The sequence below is a fragment of the Myodes glareolus genome, chromosome 1 (assembly GCF_982192425.1).
Source record: "Myodes glareolus chromosome 1, mMyoGla1.1, whole genome shotgun sequence".
Classification (NCBI taxonomy): Eukaryota; Metazoa; Chordata; class Mammalia; order Rodentia; family Cricetidae; genus Myodes; species Myodes glareolus.
In genome coordinates, this window is record NC_142026.1 from 126517279 (window position 1) to 126530485 (window position 13207).

Below are 13207 nucleotides of genomic sequence, written 5' to 3' on the forward strand. Positions count from 1 at the left end.
TTTCCTCAGTATCTGTTGTTATGTCCCCTATTTCATTTCTGATTTTCTTAATTTAGATGTTCTTGCTGCCTTTTGATTAGTTTGAATGAGGGTTTGTCTATCTTGTTGATTTTCTCAAAGAACCAGCTCTTTGTTTTATTGATTCTTTCTATTGTTTTCTTTGTTTCTATTTTGATGATTTCAGCCCTCAATTTGATTATTTCCTGTCTTACTCCTCCTGGGTTAGTCTACTTCTTTTTGTTCTAGAGCTTTCAGGTGTACTGTTAAGTCACTAATGTGAGTTTTCCCTATTTTCTTTATGTGGACACTTAGTGCTATGAACTTTCCTCTTAGCACTGCTTTCATAGTGTCCCATAGATTTAGATAGGTTGTGCCTTCATTTTTGTTAAATTCTAGGAAGTCTTTAACTTCTGTCTTTATTTCTTCCTTGACCCAGGGGTGGTTCAGTAGTTCACTGTTCAATTTCCATGAGTTTGTAGACTTTCTGAGAGTAGTATTGTTGTTAAATTCTAACTTTAATACTCGGTGATCCAATAAGGCACAGGGGGTTACTCCAACTTTTTTGTGTCTTTGGAGGTTTGCTTTGTTACTGAGTATGTGATCAATTTTATAGAAGGTTCAATGAGGTGCTGAGAAGAAGGTATATTCTTTTGTGTTTGGGTGGAATATTCTATAGATGTCTGTTAAGCTCATTTGATTCATGACACCTGTTCTCTTCTTTCTTTTTTTTTTGAAAGTAAATTTTATTAAATTATAAAAGTTTCCATTTCCGCCCCTCCTCCCAACACCCTCCCACCTCCCCCACTCCCTCATCCCCCCTCTCCGTCCCCCAGGACAGTCAGGGTTTCCCGCCCTGTGGGAAGTCCAAGTTCCTCCCCCCTCCCTCCAGGTCCAGGAAGGCGAGCATCCAAACAGACTGGATCCCCAAAATCCAGTATATGCAGAGGAAACAGGTCCCAGTATCATAGTCAATGGCTTTTCAGAAAGACTTCGGGCCAGCCACATTCAGAGAATCCGGCCAAATTCCGAGAATCTGGTTAGATCACGTCCTCATTCAGTCCCAGTCCAACTGGCCTTGGTAAACCCTCATTAGATCCGTTCCCCTGCATCAGTGGGTGATAGCATCCCTCGCAGTCCTGACTTCGTCCTTCATGTTCTTCCTCCTTCTGCTCCTCATTTGGACCTTGGGAGGCTCAGTCCGGTGCTCCTATGTGGGTCTCTGTCCGCATCGCCGTCCTTCGCCAGATGAAGGATCTATGGTGATAAGCAAAATATACATCAGTATGGTTATGGGCCTTGGCCGATTCAGGCACCCTCTCCTCTGTCCAGAGAACAATCTGGGGGATCTCTCCTTGGACCTTGGATCCCATATATAATCAAGTCTCCTGTAAACCCTAAAATGACTCCCTTAGTTGAAATATATTCTTCCCTGATCCCATATTCATCTTTCCTCCCTCCTCTTTTAAGTTTCTGTTCATTGCCAAGTGGAGTGTTGAAGTCTCCTGCTATTACTATGTGGGGTTTCATGTGTGATTATTACTTAAATACAAGTAATATTTCTTGTATTAGGGGCATAGATGGTCAGGATTGAGACTACATCTTGGTGGACTGTTCCTGTTATGAGTATAAAGTGTCCTTCTCCAGCTCTTCTGATTGATTTTAGTTTGAAATCTATTTTGTTAGATATTAGGATAGCTACACCCACTTGTTTCTTAGGTCCATTTGGTTGGAAAACCTTTTCCCAATACTTTACCAGTATCTATCTTTGAGGTTGAGATGTGTTTCTTGTATACAGCAGAAGGCTGGATCCTGTTTTCTTATCCATTTTCTTAGCCTGTATCTTTGTATAGGTTAATTGGGCTCATTGATATTAAGAGATCTTAATGACCAGTGGTTGTTAATTCCAGTTGTTTTTGGTAGTAATGTTTGTGTGTTTCCCTTTTTGGGTTAGGCGGGTGTGTGAGGATATCAGTTACCTGTGCTTTTGTGGGTACAGTTAGCTTCCTTGGGTTGGAATTTTCCTTCTAGTACTTTCTGTAGTGCTGGGTTTGTAGATACATATTGTCTAAATCTGTTTTTGTCATGGAATATCCTGTTTTCTCCATTGAAGATTGGTGATTGAAAGCTTTGCTGGGCATAGTAGTCTGGGCTTGCACCCACGGTCTCTTAGTGTCTGCAGCACATCTGTCCAAGACCTTCTGGCTTTCATGGTTTCTATTGAGAAGTCAGGTGTAATTCTGATAGGTCCATCTTTATATGGTACTTGACCTTTTTCCTTTGCAGCTCTTAATACTCTTTTGATATTCTGTGTGTTTTGCATTTTGATTATTATATAGTGAGGGGACATTTTTTTTTGATCCATCTGATTGGTGTTCTGTAAGCTTCTTGTACCTTCATAGGGATATGCTTCTTTAGGTTGGGAAAGTTTTCTTCTATGATTTTGTTGAATATATTTTCTGGGCCTTTGACCTGGAGTTCCTCTCCTTCTATTCTTATTATTCTTAGGTTTGGTCTTTTCATGATGTCCCAGATTTCCTGGATGTTTTCTGTTTAGAATTTGTTGGATGTAATGTTTTCTTTGACCAATAAGTCTATTTCCTTTATAGTATCTTCAGCACCTGAGATTCTTTCTTTTATCTCTTGTATTCTGTTGGTTATACCTGTCTCAATAGTTCCTGTTCATTTACCCAGATTTTCCATATCCAGAATTTTCTCAGTTTGTGTTTTCTTTTTTACCTGTATTTCAGTATTCAAATCTTGAACTGTTTCCTTCACTCGTTTATTTTTTACTTGGTTTTCTTGGGTTTCTTTGAGGGATTTATTAATTTCTTCCAATTTTTTATATGTCTTTTCCTCTATTTCTTTTTTTAATTTTTTTCTTTTCCTCTATTTCTTTAAGGGAGCTTTTCATTTCCTCTTTAAAGATCTTCATCATTTTCATAAAGTTACATTTAAAGTCATTTTCTTCTCCTTCTTCTAGGTTAGGATGATGAAGTCTTCCTGTTGTGTAACCATTGGGTTCTGGTGTTCCCATGTTGCTTTTTAGGTTGTTGGATAAATTCTTGCATTGGCATCTACCCATCCTTTCCTTCAAATGAGGCCAGCAGTGTTTTGGTATCTTGGTCAAATCCTTGAAGTGGATGCCTGAGTGCTTGGGAGTTTTTCTTAGTCTGTTCTTTACTGTCATTGTCTGTGTCTCAGAAAGTCTCTGAGGTCTCTATAAGCCTGCTCTCTTGTTCTTGTCTCCTGGCTAGCTCTCTTGGTTCTCTCTCTTGGTCTCCTCAGTATTGTAGTGAGCTCTTAGTCTCCTCAGTATTGGAGCAAGCTGTGTTTCAGAGTTTCACCAAGGTTGCCAGAGGATAGGCAAGTTTGTGGGTAGGGTGGGGCTAGTAAGTTGGAGGGGCTGGCGGATGGGTTTGCACTTTGAGGGACACTACCCACAGGAAACTCCCTGCTGGCTGGTTAGAAAACCCAAGGCAGCTTGGGGAGAAGCCCAGGGGTTTGTCCCATTGTAGAGGTCCTAGAGAGTGGGGTGTCCTGTCACATAGCTGTTTACTCACCTCTTAAGTCCCCTAAGTATTGGGGCAAGCTGTGTTTTGGAGTTCCATGGAGATTGCAAAAGGATAGGCGGGTTTCTAGTTAGATTTTCTAGATGAAAAGAAATGTATTTCAGATGGATAGGCATTCTTCAAACCTTTCAAGGACTATGAAACATGGCATTTAAAATGTTAAAAACTTAGGACTTTTCATGACAGTGAGACACATCTGCTCCTGGCAACACCATGTTACTTCAAGAGGGAAATGGGCATCGAATAGGCTCTTTATGAAGTTTGTGAGCCATTTGGGCAAGAAATTGCTCTTGTCTGGATTGCTTGATGTTGTGCTGCATGAACTGAATATGCGAGACCCACAGAGAAATGACTGCTGAATTTGCCTAAAGAAGGTGAGACTGTTCTTTGGGGTTCCTTCTTCATAAAAGAGTCTGCCAGACATTCTGCAGGACACAGAAAATGAGTGACTGACAAACTGCCAATATAGGTTGTAATATGAGGGGCTGACTTGCTTGTGTTTTCTGTCCTGCCCAGTTCCCCAGCTGTTTAGTCCCAGAGAAAATCACATAGAGATCTCTATAAGTTATAAAGCTGATTGGCCCATTAGGTCAGGCTACTTATTAGCTCTTGTAGCTTATATTAATCCATTATTATGATCTATGTTAGCCATGTGGCTCAGTACCTTTTTCATTGGGGCAGATCACATCCTGCTGCTTTGGTGATCTGGGTAGGAGTGGGAGGAATCAGCTTCCTCCTTCCCAGAATACTCCTGTTCTTGTTGCATCATTTCTACTTCCTGTCTGGTTTTACTGCCTATACTTCCTGTCTGGCCAATCAGTGTTTATTTAAAACATGATTGACAGAATACAGACAATTCTCCCACACCAATAGGTGGAACTGTCTTAGAAATTTTTTGCTTTATGAAAAAGTATGCTATGGGCCTAGAGGCTGAAGATGGATGTCCCAACAGTACAGAAGAACTCTGGGTGACAGTCCAGGCAGCAAGATGTCTCTGTCAGTTCGAGAGTTTTGGAAGTTGCTTACAATGCACTTCCTGTTTACTTAGGTAATATTATATCTTTCTGGAGTCTTTGATGGAGTTGAAAAATAGATAGTCATAATTATTGTTTTCCTTAGTTATGATAAAAGATAAAGTAGATGTAAGTATTGTAACAGTAATTCTTGCTTGATACCTGTTTTTTATATGTAATTTTACTATGTTAAAGTTAAAACCTTCCTTTTTCTTTAGACAGAAAAGGGGAGGGGATGTGGGATTCCCCTCTGTATGCTGTAAATACCATTGGTTAATAAAGATCTGTCTTTGGACTGCACTGGACAGAATATAGGTAGGTGGGGAAATCTAAACCAAATACTGAGAAAAAGAATGTGGAGTCAGAGAGAAGCCACGAAGCCCCGCTGGAGATAGATAGTGGACAGAACTTTACCTGGTAAGCCACAGCCATGTGGTGATAATACAGATTAATGGAAATGGGTTAAATTAAGATGTAAGAGATAGTCAGTAAGAGATAAGATCTAATAAACCAAGCAGTTATTCAAATGATATAGTTTTTGAATGAGCTTGCTGCTCAGCCACCATGCACCCCAGGTGCCATGCTTCTCTGCTGTGAGGTGATGGACTCTTCTCCTCTGAAACTCTAAGATCTCAAACCCTTCCTTCTGTGTGATCGTGGCCTTGGTGTTCATCACAGCAGCAGGAAGTGACTAATACAGCTACTGTATCAGTACTGAAGTCTTCACGGGACAGATGGTCTCTGTTATCCTGTTCGGCTCTGTTCCTGGACTTGAAAGCAGCCAGAGACAATAATCGATGAAGAGCACAGCTGGGCCTGCCTCTAGGACCCTCTGACCCTGGACAATCTTGAAGTCTAAGGTGTCAATTCTAGGAAATGGCCCTGGGTGGATTTTGTGTCTGTTCCAAATAGGACAATGGCCTTGCTTTGGCAGGAGCCAGTCTGAGGTTCCTGCAGCAGGGTAAATTACTCCATTTCTCCTGGCCAGGTACTGGGTCCTGAGAGAGAGCAGCCTGGGAAGCAGGTAGTTTTCACAGTACTTCTGAAAACACTCTGAGGGGATGGGCACCAACACTGGTACATGGGGTCAGAAGAAGGACAGAGGACAAGGCTGCTGTCCCATTCATTAGCTTGTTGCCTTCTGCATCTGTCACACTGAATGCAGACCTGAGTATTTGATACAGGATGGATATAGTGAGGCTTGCAAGGTTGAAGAGATTTAGTGCCTGACATTCACAGAGGAAAAAACAAACCTTCTCCTTCTTAAATGAACACCAGTATCTGATGTCATCTCCCCAGTAGGTAGACTATATGGGCTTGGGAACGAGGACAGATTTCAAATACCCCAACCAGGACCATTGCCAGAGTCCTCAATATTTGGCAAGGTGTGCTAGCCCCTGCTTAGCTAAGGTGTTTTCTGGTGTGAGCACAGTTTACGTTGGCAAAGGGCTTTTAGTTTGTTTTCAGCTGTTCAGCCCTGAAATAATCTGGGGCTGTCTTTGAGGTAGATTAGTTTTGATTGGTTCAGTTTAAACACTGGGCACAAGATCCTAGGATTTTCATGAGACATCAGGTTTCAGCTTCTTGATCACTTGTTTTGTCTTTAATTATTAAAATCCAGTCAAAATCTGGGTTGCCTAACCATCTCTCTATATTTAGGAATTTTGTGTTCTGTTAACCATGACCCCCTTAAGTGGTTAGACTTCAAGGTTCATCCCCCTAACTTCACAATGAACCACTGTTGTTGATGTTACTGCCTCCTGACCACTCCACCTGATTTTCTGTTGCATACTTCTGAGGTTCCAAGTTAGAAATACAGTTTGATGGCCTTGAGCCATCATCATCACCATCTCTGCACTTCCAGCCATGCTGGTGTCCTTCTCCCTGGTCCTTCTCAACACAGATGCTCCAGCATCCACAGACAGCATGGACTCTGCACACTTCCTCTGGAAATGTTTGCTGTTCCATCCACTCTGGCATATGCACTTCTCTGAGATTTTTGATCCCCACTCTTCTACTGCCAGATTCAACCAGTCTAGATTTTCTGTGTCCTGCAGTGTGGGCTAGCCTCTGACCAGGTCTAGGAAGCCATCCCTGGACCACTGCAGTACGTCCAGGGGATTAGGTATGTGTTGTTCTGGTTTTATTATGATGCTGTAATGCACACACTATCAAGAGCAATGTAAGGGAGAAACTGATTTATTTAATTCCTACTTCTAAGCCAGAGTCTGTCGCTGAGGGAGGTCAGGGCAGGTACTCAGAGGCAGGCCCATGTGCTATTCCTCACAGCATTATCTACAACTAAGGAACTCACTTCACAGCCAGAGAGGCACAGTAGGAACCATGGAGGATGCTGCTTGCTGTCTGAATCACTAGCTCCTGCATAGCTAGATTTCTTATCCAGTCAGAGACCACCTGCCCCAGGAATAGTAATGTCCATAGTGGCTGCACATTTCTACATCATTAGTAGTAGAAACAGGCCCTCAGTAGACAGTCTCTTCTTAGGTGAGGCTAGGCTGGATCAAACTGGCAGTTTGAGCTAACCAGCAAAGATTTTCAAGTCTATGATCTGAGAGTACAGATCAGTAAAAATGGTGTCCATGCAACCTCTGTCCCATCCTCACCCTGCTCACTCTGCCCCTCCAGCCTCACGCACCATCCTGTGTCCACACGGTCTACATGAGCAGCTTCTGGAGATTCTCCAGGATGAACAGAACCAGAGAAGACATCCTGAAGTTTTCCTGTCATAACTGACAGGGCCAACCCCTAGCGAGGTCACGTGATAACGCATAAGAGATTGTTGCTGTAGGAAGTCTCACAGTCAGTGGTTACCTGCCCATTGTATAGGCCTCTTACACTATATATGCAGACGTAGAGCATGCATCCAGCCTCTCTGCTGTGGTTGTAGGATTCGTTTTCTGATCTCCATTCAAGCAGAGGAGTCCGATTTGAGAGTCTACCCCTAAATAAATGACCATCTATTTCTCAGTTCTGAGCTAGTGTGGGATTTCTTTTAAGTATCCTTCTACAAATTGTCGATGGAGATCAGGGGTTGCCCACACCATAACCTACATCTTCAAGCAAGAGAAATTGACTGACTGTGTTTTACTTAGCTCAGTGGAAACCCAGTCAGCTCTCCAGCGGGGCTAATTGGCTTCTCTCTGACTCCACCTTTCTTTCTCCCAGCATTCAGTTCTGCCTTCCCTGCCTACCTAAGTTCTGCCCTGCTATAGGTCCAAAGCAGTTTCTTTATTCATTAATGATATCCAAGCATACAGAGAGAAAGCCCACATCAGTCAGCCATTTTATTTTATTTCCTTTATTTACTTAAGAAATTTATTTATTTCTCTCTTTTTTAAAGACTCCCTTCCAAAAGATTTTCTTGATCTACAGGCAGAGACTGTCTCTGAGCCCCAGCTCTGCATCCCTAACCTCACTGCATGTTTCCTTCACAGATGCTGCTTCTCTTTGCTACACCTACACTGTGGGCAGGTCAGGGTCTGGACCATGGAGGCAGGAAGTCCAAGGCCAACTGAATGTAGAGACTTTTCTTTCCTACAACAGCAGTAACAACAACTGCCAAGCCATTGGTGTTCTGGGGAACTGGCTGAATGCCACAAAGATCTGTGACCCACAGATTGATGCTCTGAAAAATGGAGTTGACCTGTTCAAAGAACAAGCGATCCACTTGAAGCAGGAGAATAAGACATTCAGAGGTAAGCTTCAAATGGCCCCATATTCTTGGGGTAGAGTACTTGCCTGGTATGCATGAGGCCCTAGGTCAAACTGCACTGCCACAAACTAAATAAAAGAACATATTAGATGGGCCCCCGAGGGAAAGAACAGGATTTGTGACACATTAGGGACATTCATTGTTTTCATGGAGAAAAAAAATGAATCACTGGTAGTCAAACCTAAGAGGTCCTGCAGCAAGGCTTTAGGGTAGAGCAAGGTCAGAGGATGGGAGAGAGGGTAGGGGACAGGATTCATCAAGGGCAGAGGCTCATTTCTTTCCAATGGGCACAGAGCCCCTTGCTCTGCAGGCCAGGCTGTTGTTGTTGGCATGAAGTAGATGGACGTTTCAATGGATCCTGGGACTTTGACCTCAATGGACACAAAATGGTCCATGTTGACACAAGCACTGGAGAGTGGACTGAAGTTGACCCTGGATCCAGCTGGATGAAAGAGATGTGGGAGAAAAACAAGGATTTAACAGACTTTTTATCCAGGACCTCACAGGGGGACTACAGGATCTGACTTAAGGAGATGATCAAGTCACTCTTGGAAGAAAAGCTGGAGCCTACAGGTAACTTGGAATAAAGGGAAGAAACTCACTGCAGATTAGGGTGAGTGTGTCTGTGCATGTGTGTGTGTGAGCTCTCTCTCTCTCTCTCTCTCTCACACACACACACACACACACACACACACACACACACACACACACGTAATAATCTAATCACCATGAGTCCTTGGGTTAATGGTCATTTTTTTCTGTCATTTATTTCATTTCTCACTCTCTCCTATCTCATTAATTGTGGTTACATTGTTCTCTCACTGCGGGTCTCGCTGGCTGTCACAGTCTGAGCATCCTTGTATTTCCTGGCCTTTTCCTCATTCTGCACTCACTGTTGCTTTTCCTCTCACCTGATCTGTCTTCTTCCCTGGCACCATCCTCACAGGTCATCTCATGCCTCCTATCCTGCCAGAGGAAAGATGGGCTCCATTATTATCCTGCTTCTCCTACCATACCTGTCTGAGTCTTATTAGGTCACGGAACATGCTGTCTCTCCCTTCCTACTCAGGATCCACCTAAACAGTTGTTACATAGCAATGGGGGTGGAACTCTGTGTTGCTGAATTGCTAGACAACCCAGAAGCTATGGTGAGATTTCCTCAGATTTGAGGTCTGGTCAAAGACTCAACTTGTGTTTCCACTTCAGCCTCACCTACTGATGCTCCACATGTGGTCCAGCCTTCGTCCCTGGTCATCAAGCCCCACATCTCTGTCCCACTGCTGATCCTCCGCTACTCCCTTCTTCTGTGGTCTCTGAGGAGAATCCTTGACAATGAAGGGACTGAGGGCTGTGTTGGGAGTGGGGTAAGACAAAGATGGGCGAGGAGTGGGGAAGCTGGAATGAATTCCTGGAGACATGATGCTGTCCCTCATCTATAGCATCTTATTGAGAAAGGAGGCAGGAGATCTGGAGTTCATGTCACCTGCTAGCAATAGTGTGTGCATGCTCAGCCTTGACAGACAGGAATCATGTCACAGAGCAGTGGGGAATTAGGAGGGAACACAGCAGGTGCCTGATCAGAGTAGGTTCCTAATCAGGAAGGTCCCATGATGCAGATGTGTAACATTAGGAACACAAATGAAAAATGTGGTAGCTCTAGTCGATGTATAGGGAGAAGAAGATTCCATACCACAGACAAAGATAAAAAAGATATAAATAAAGAGATGGCACAGTGGCAAGACCACTTCCTGTTCATGAGTCGGACTTGGGATCCAGTCCCAGCACCCACTTGGCAACCATACAGCCCCTTCTTCTCCACAGACACCAGGCATTCACACAGTGCACTTACAGGCATGCAAGCTTATGCTCACACACATGAACTCACAATGAATAGAGCTGTGGCCTCCAGAAGGAGCAGTGTCCTCACTGCAGGCCGGGGGACTGAGCTGCTGTTGGAGTCTGCTCCTGTCTGGACAAGGTGGGGCTGAGACAGTCACAACCACACCTGTGTGTGTCGCTCTAAGGCTGAGAAAGAATGGAGAAGAAGGCTGGATAGGGGTTCCCATGACTCCTCCAGCCCCTCCTATCAGCCCCTGAGTCAGGAAGCAGAGCTGGTCATCACCACTTTATTCTGGTCTCCAGGTCTGCAGCAGGGTCTGGGGCTCTGGGACAAGGGAAAGAAGGAGGAAGACAGTAAGGGATCCAGGATGGAGAGCCCAGGGGTGATGGAGGAGGGAACTGAATGACCCTCAGTGAGGGTGGCTGTGGGTGGTGATGATTGGTACAGGGCACCCAGGAGAACTGACCCAGGCTTTCCTCAGACCCTTCAAAAGATGTGTTTCCTTGCTGCAGGTTGAAAATGCTCCAGAGAAGTCGTGAGAGTTCATCTGGTGCCACCACTCTCCCTTCCATCAGCCTCCACCAGATGAATCAGGATGCTGCAGACAGCATTTCATGGTCTTCACTCTGTGCAGTCACTTGGGCCCTTTCTTATCACCTTGTATTGTTTCCTTGGTGTGCCCTGGTTGGATTTGCCCATAACATGGATCTACTTGAACTAGATGTCTGAAAAAGGACATGGTTGTGTACACATCCTTAGCATAGGAAACAGGACAACCAGATCTCCTTAGTGGGAATGTGAACTTTTTACTCTTGTGTATCCAGGTCAATGTGAGACAGACTAGAAAGGTCCCACCCCTGATAAGGTATTTGTTGGAAGTTAAATTCTGTTAAAAATATTAATTTTGTAGTAGATATTTATTATAACCACACCTTACTAGGCAGCCATCTCTAGAACAAAAGAAAAAATGTGTCTTTTATTTTTAAATGACTATATATAATATAGTCATAAGAGAAAATATAATATTTTATAATATTATTACTATTATAGGTTAGTCATACACTAGGTAGCATAGCAATGTCCACATTCACAGTAAGAACAGAGAACCCAGAAGCTGCTCAGTCCTACAGGCTGGCTGTCCCTGCAGTGACAATCTGACAGTGAAAGGCAGAAGATCCTGGGAGCTGGTGCTGCTGGGTCCACATCCTCCTGGTGCTGATCTGGGTCAGTGCTGCTCTCCACTGTGCTCAGAGAAGCTTCTTCTGCACATCCAGATCTGGAATAGAAGGAGAATGAACTCACACTAGTTTCCTCTGACTCCACAGGGACACTTTGCACAAGTGCACTAGCACTCACATACACGTGACACACACACAGTGACAACGTAAGGACTTGAAAATATGGAGAGATCACTATTGAAAACACATTTTTGAGGTAGGGCCTATCTATGAAGCACAACATGGAATGGAACTCACTATGCAGGCCAGGTTGACCTGGAACTTGGAGATCTTCCTGCCTCTATGTCCCCAGCATCGGGCTTAAAGGTGTGTGCACCACACCTGATTGATTCTTGGATTTTGAGCTCTTATGTTGTGCTACTAAAGTATTACTAATGTAAGATGCACTATTTCTCCCTAATTAATTTGTAACTATAGTGGCATTAAGTAGACTGGCTGTATTCAGATATCTCAGCCATCACTAAAGGAAACCTGTAACAACTAATCCTAGGAAAGAGAAATTGAAGATTATTTGTTTAGTTGAAGTCACTGGTAATGTCTGTCTTTACTTTTTCTTACTGGATGCCATCTGATTGCTGACTTGGCATCTTTAAAAAAATGTCATCTTTCTTCTCAGATGTTTGTGAACTTTCTTCTTGTGATTGCTTTGCATGTGCTCATGTTTCTACAAATGTGTATATGACTGTGTTGTGTGATTTTTACATAAAATTTTTAGAGATTTCTCTTGTAATTATTTTACTTCTCAAGGTTTGTGGCAATGCCTATTCCATTTGTGATAAACTAGCTGTAATATTCTCTTTGTTCTTTGTCAATCTGTATAAAGACCTGTCAAATTCGGTATTCATTATTTTGGTCTGAAGGGGGTTGGAGGTTGAGATAGGTTTCTCTGTGTAGCCTGGACTATCTGTTCATCTGAGGGGACTAACCCTGACAAGAAATGGAGGTTTTATTTCACAGAAATCAAGCCTCTCACACCCAAGTTTAAGTATCTGCATGTGTTGACACCTCAACTGGATAGAAGCATTTGCTACTCAGAGGGGACACTGCTCTGACAGTGACCAAGACTCTTTTACATAAGATCATTTCTAGGTAAGGGCTGCCCTTGTCAATTGGATCAGATGATGGACCCGCCTTCTCTTGTCCATAGCTTAAATGGTCAGTAAGGTCTTAATGTAACCTGGAAATTGTGCCTACTGACTTCAGAGCTCAGTGTGGGTCCGAAACAGAACTGGGCTTCTCTAAGTTAGTTTTGGAAACCGGTGAAAATTGGTCCAACCTTTCACTCCTGACCCTGCTTATGGTGAGATGTTCCACCCACAAGGCAGCACCCACCCAGTGAGATTGCTTTTGAAAGATGCCTGTGAGGGTCTCTGCCAACACCTCCACCAGGAGAGGGTTGATCCACAGGAAGCCAGAAAGAAGCCCTGTTTAACCTGACTCAGTGGGCAGTGTTGGTTCAGACTTTGAAAGTCTGACTCAGTAGTTTATTTTAGACATATTTAAGCATAGAAAATGGGGAAAAATGTTTCCTAGTGACTATTAACTCCATCTCTGTGCAGAGCAGAGCTTAAAGCAGGACTACATAGAAACTCTTCTCAAGTCCAAGTGACATCTTCCATAAGGATAGGATCTACAGATTAACTGAGGACACAAGCTCAGGATAAGGGTCTGGGGGAGGATCCTGCTGTGGTGGACTGAGATAAACAAGATCAAGATATGGTTCTGGGGTAGCTGTTGTGGTCTGACCATACAAATAACACAGAGGTTACCAGGCTATTAACCCCATCTGTCCCCAGCCTTCTGGGTAGAAAATA

The 13207-nt window shown here is 43.5% G+C and overlaps 1 long non-coding RNA gene across 1 annotated transcript in view; it reads right to left on the bottom strand.

Annotated features, from left to right (window-relative positions):
* Positions 1–7936: 7936 nt before the first annotated feature.
* LOC148123566 (uncharacterized) overlaps positions 7937–13207 on the bottom strand; it is an 83705-nt gene continuing 78434 nt past the window's right edge. The window contains exons 2-3 of the long non-coding RNA XR_015739360.1: positions 9528–11431; positions 7937–8757 (exon numbers count right to left, since the gene is read on the bottom strand). This is a non-coding gene — a long non-coding RNA (uncharacterized LOC148123566). The remainder of the gene's footprint in view (positions 8758–9527; positions 11432–13207) is intronic.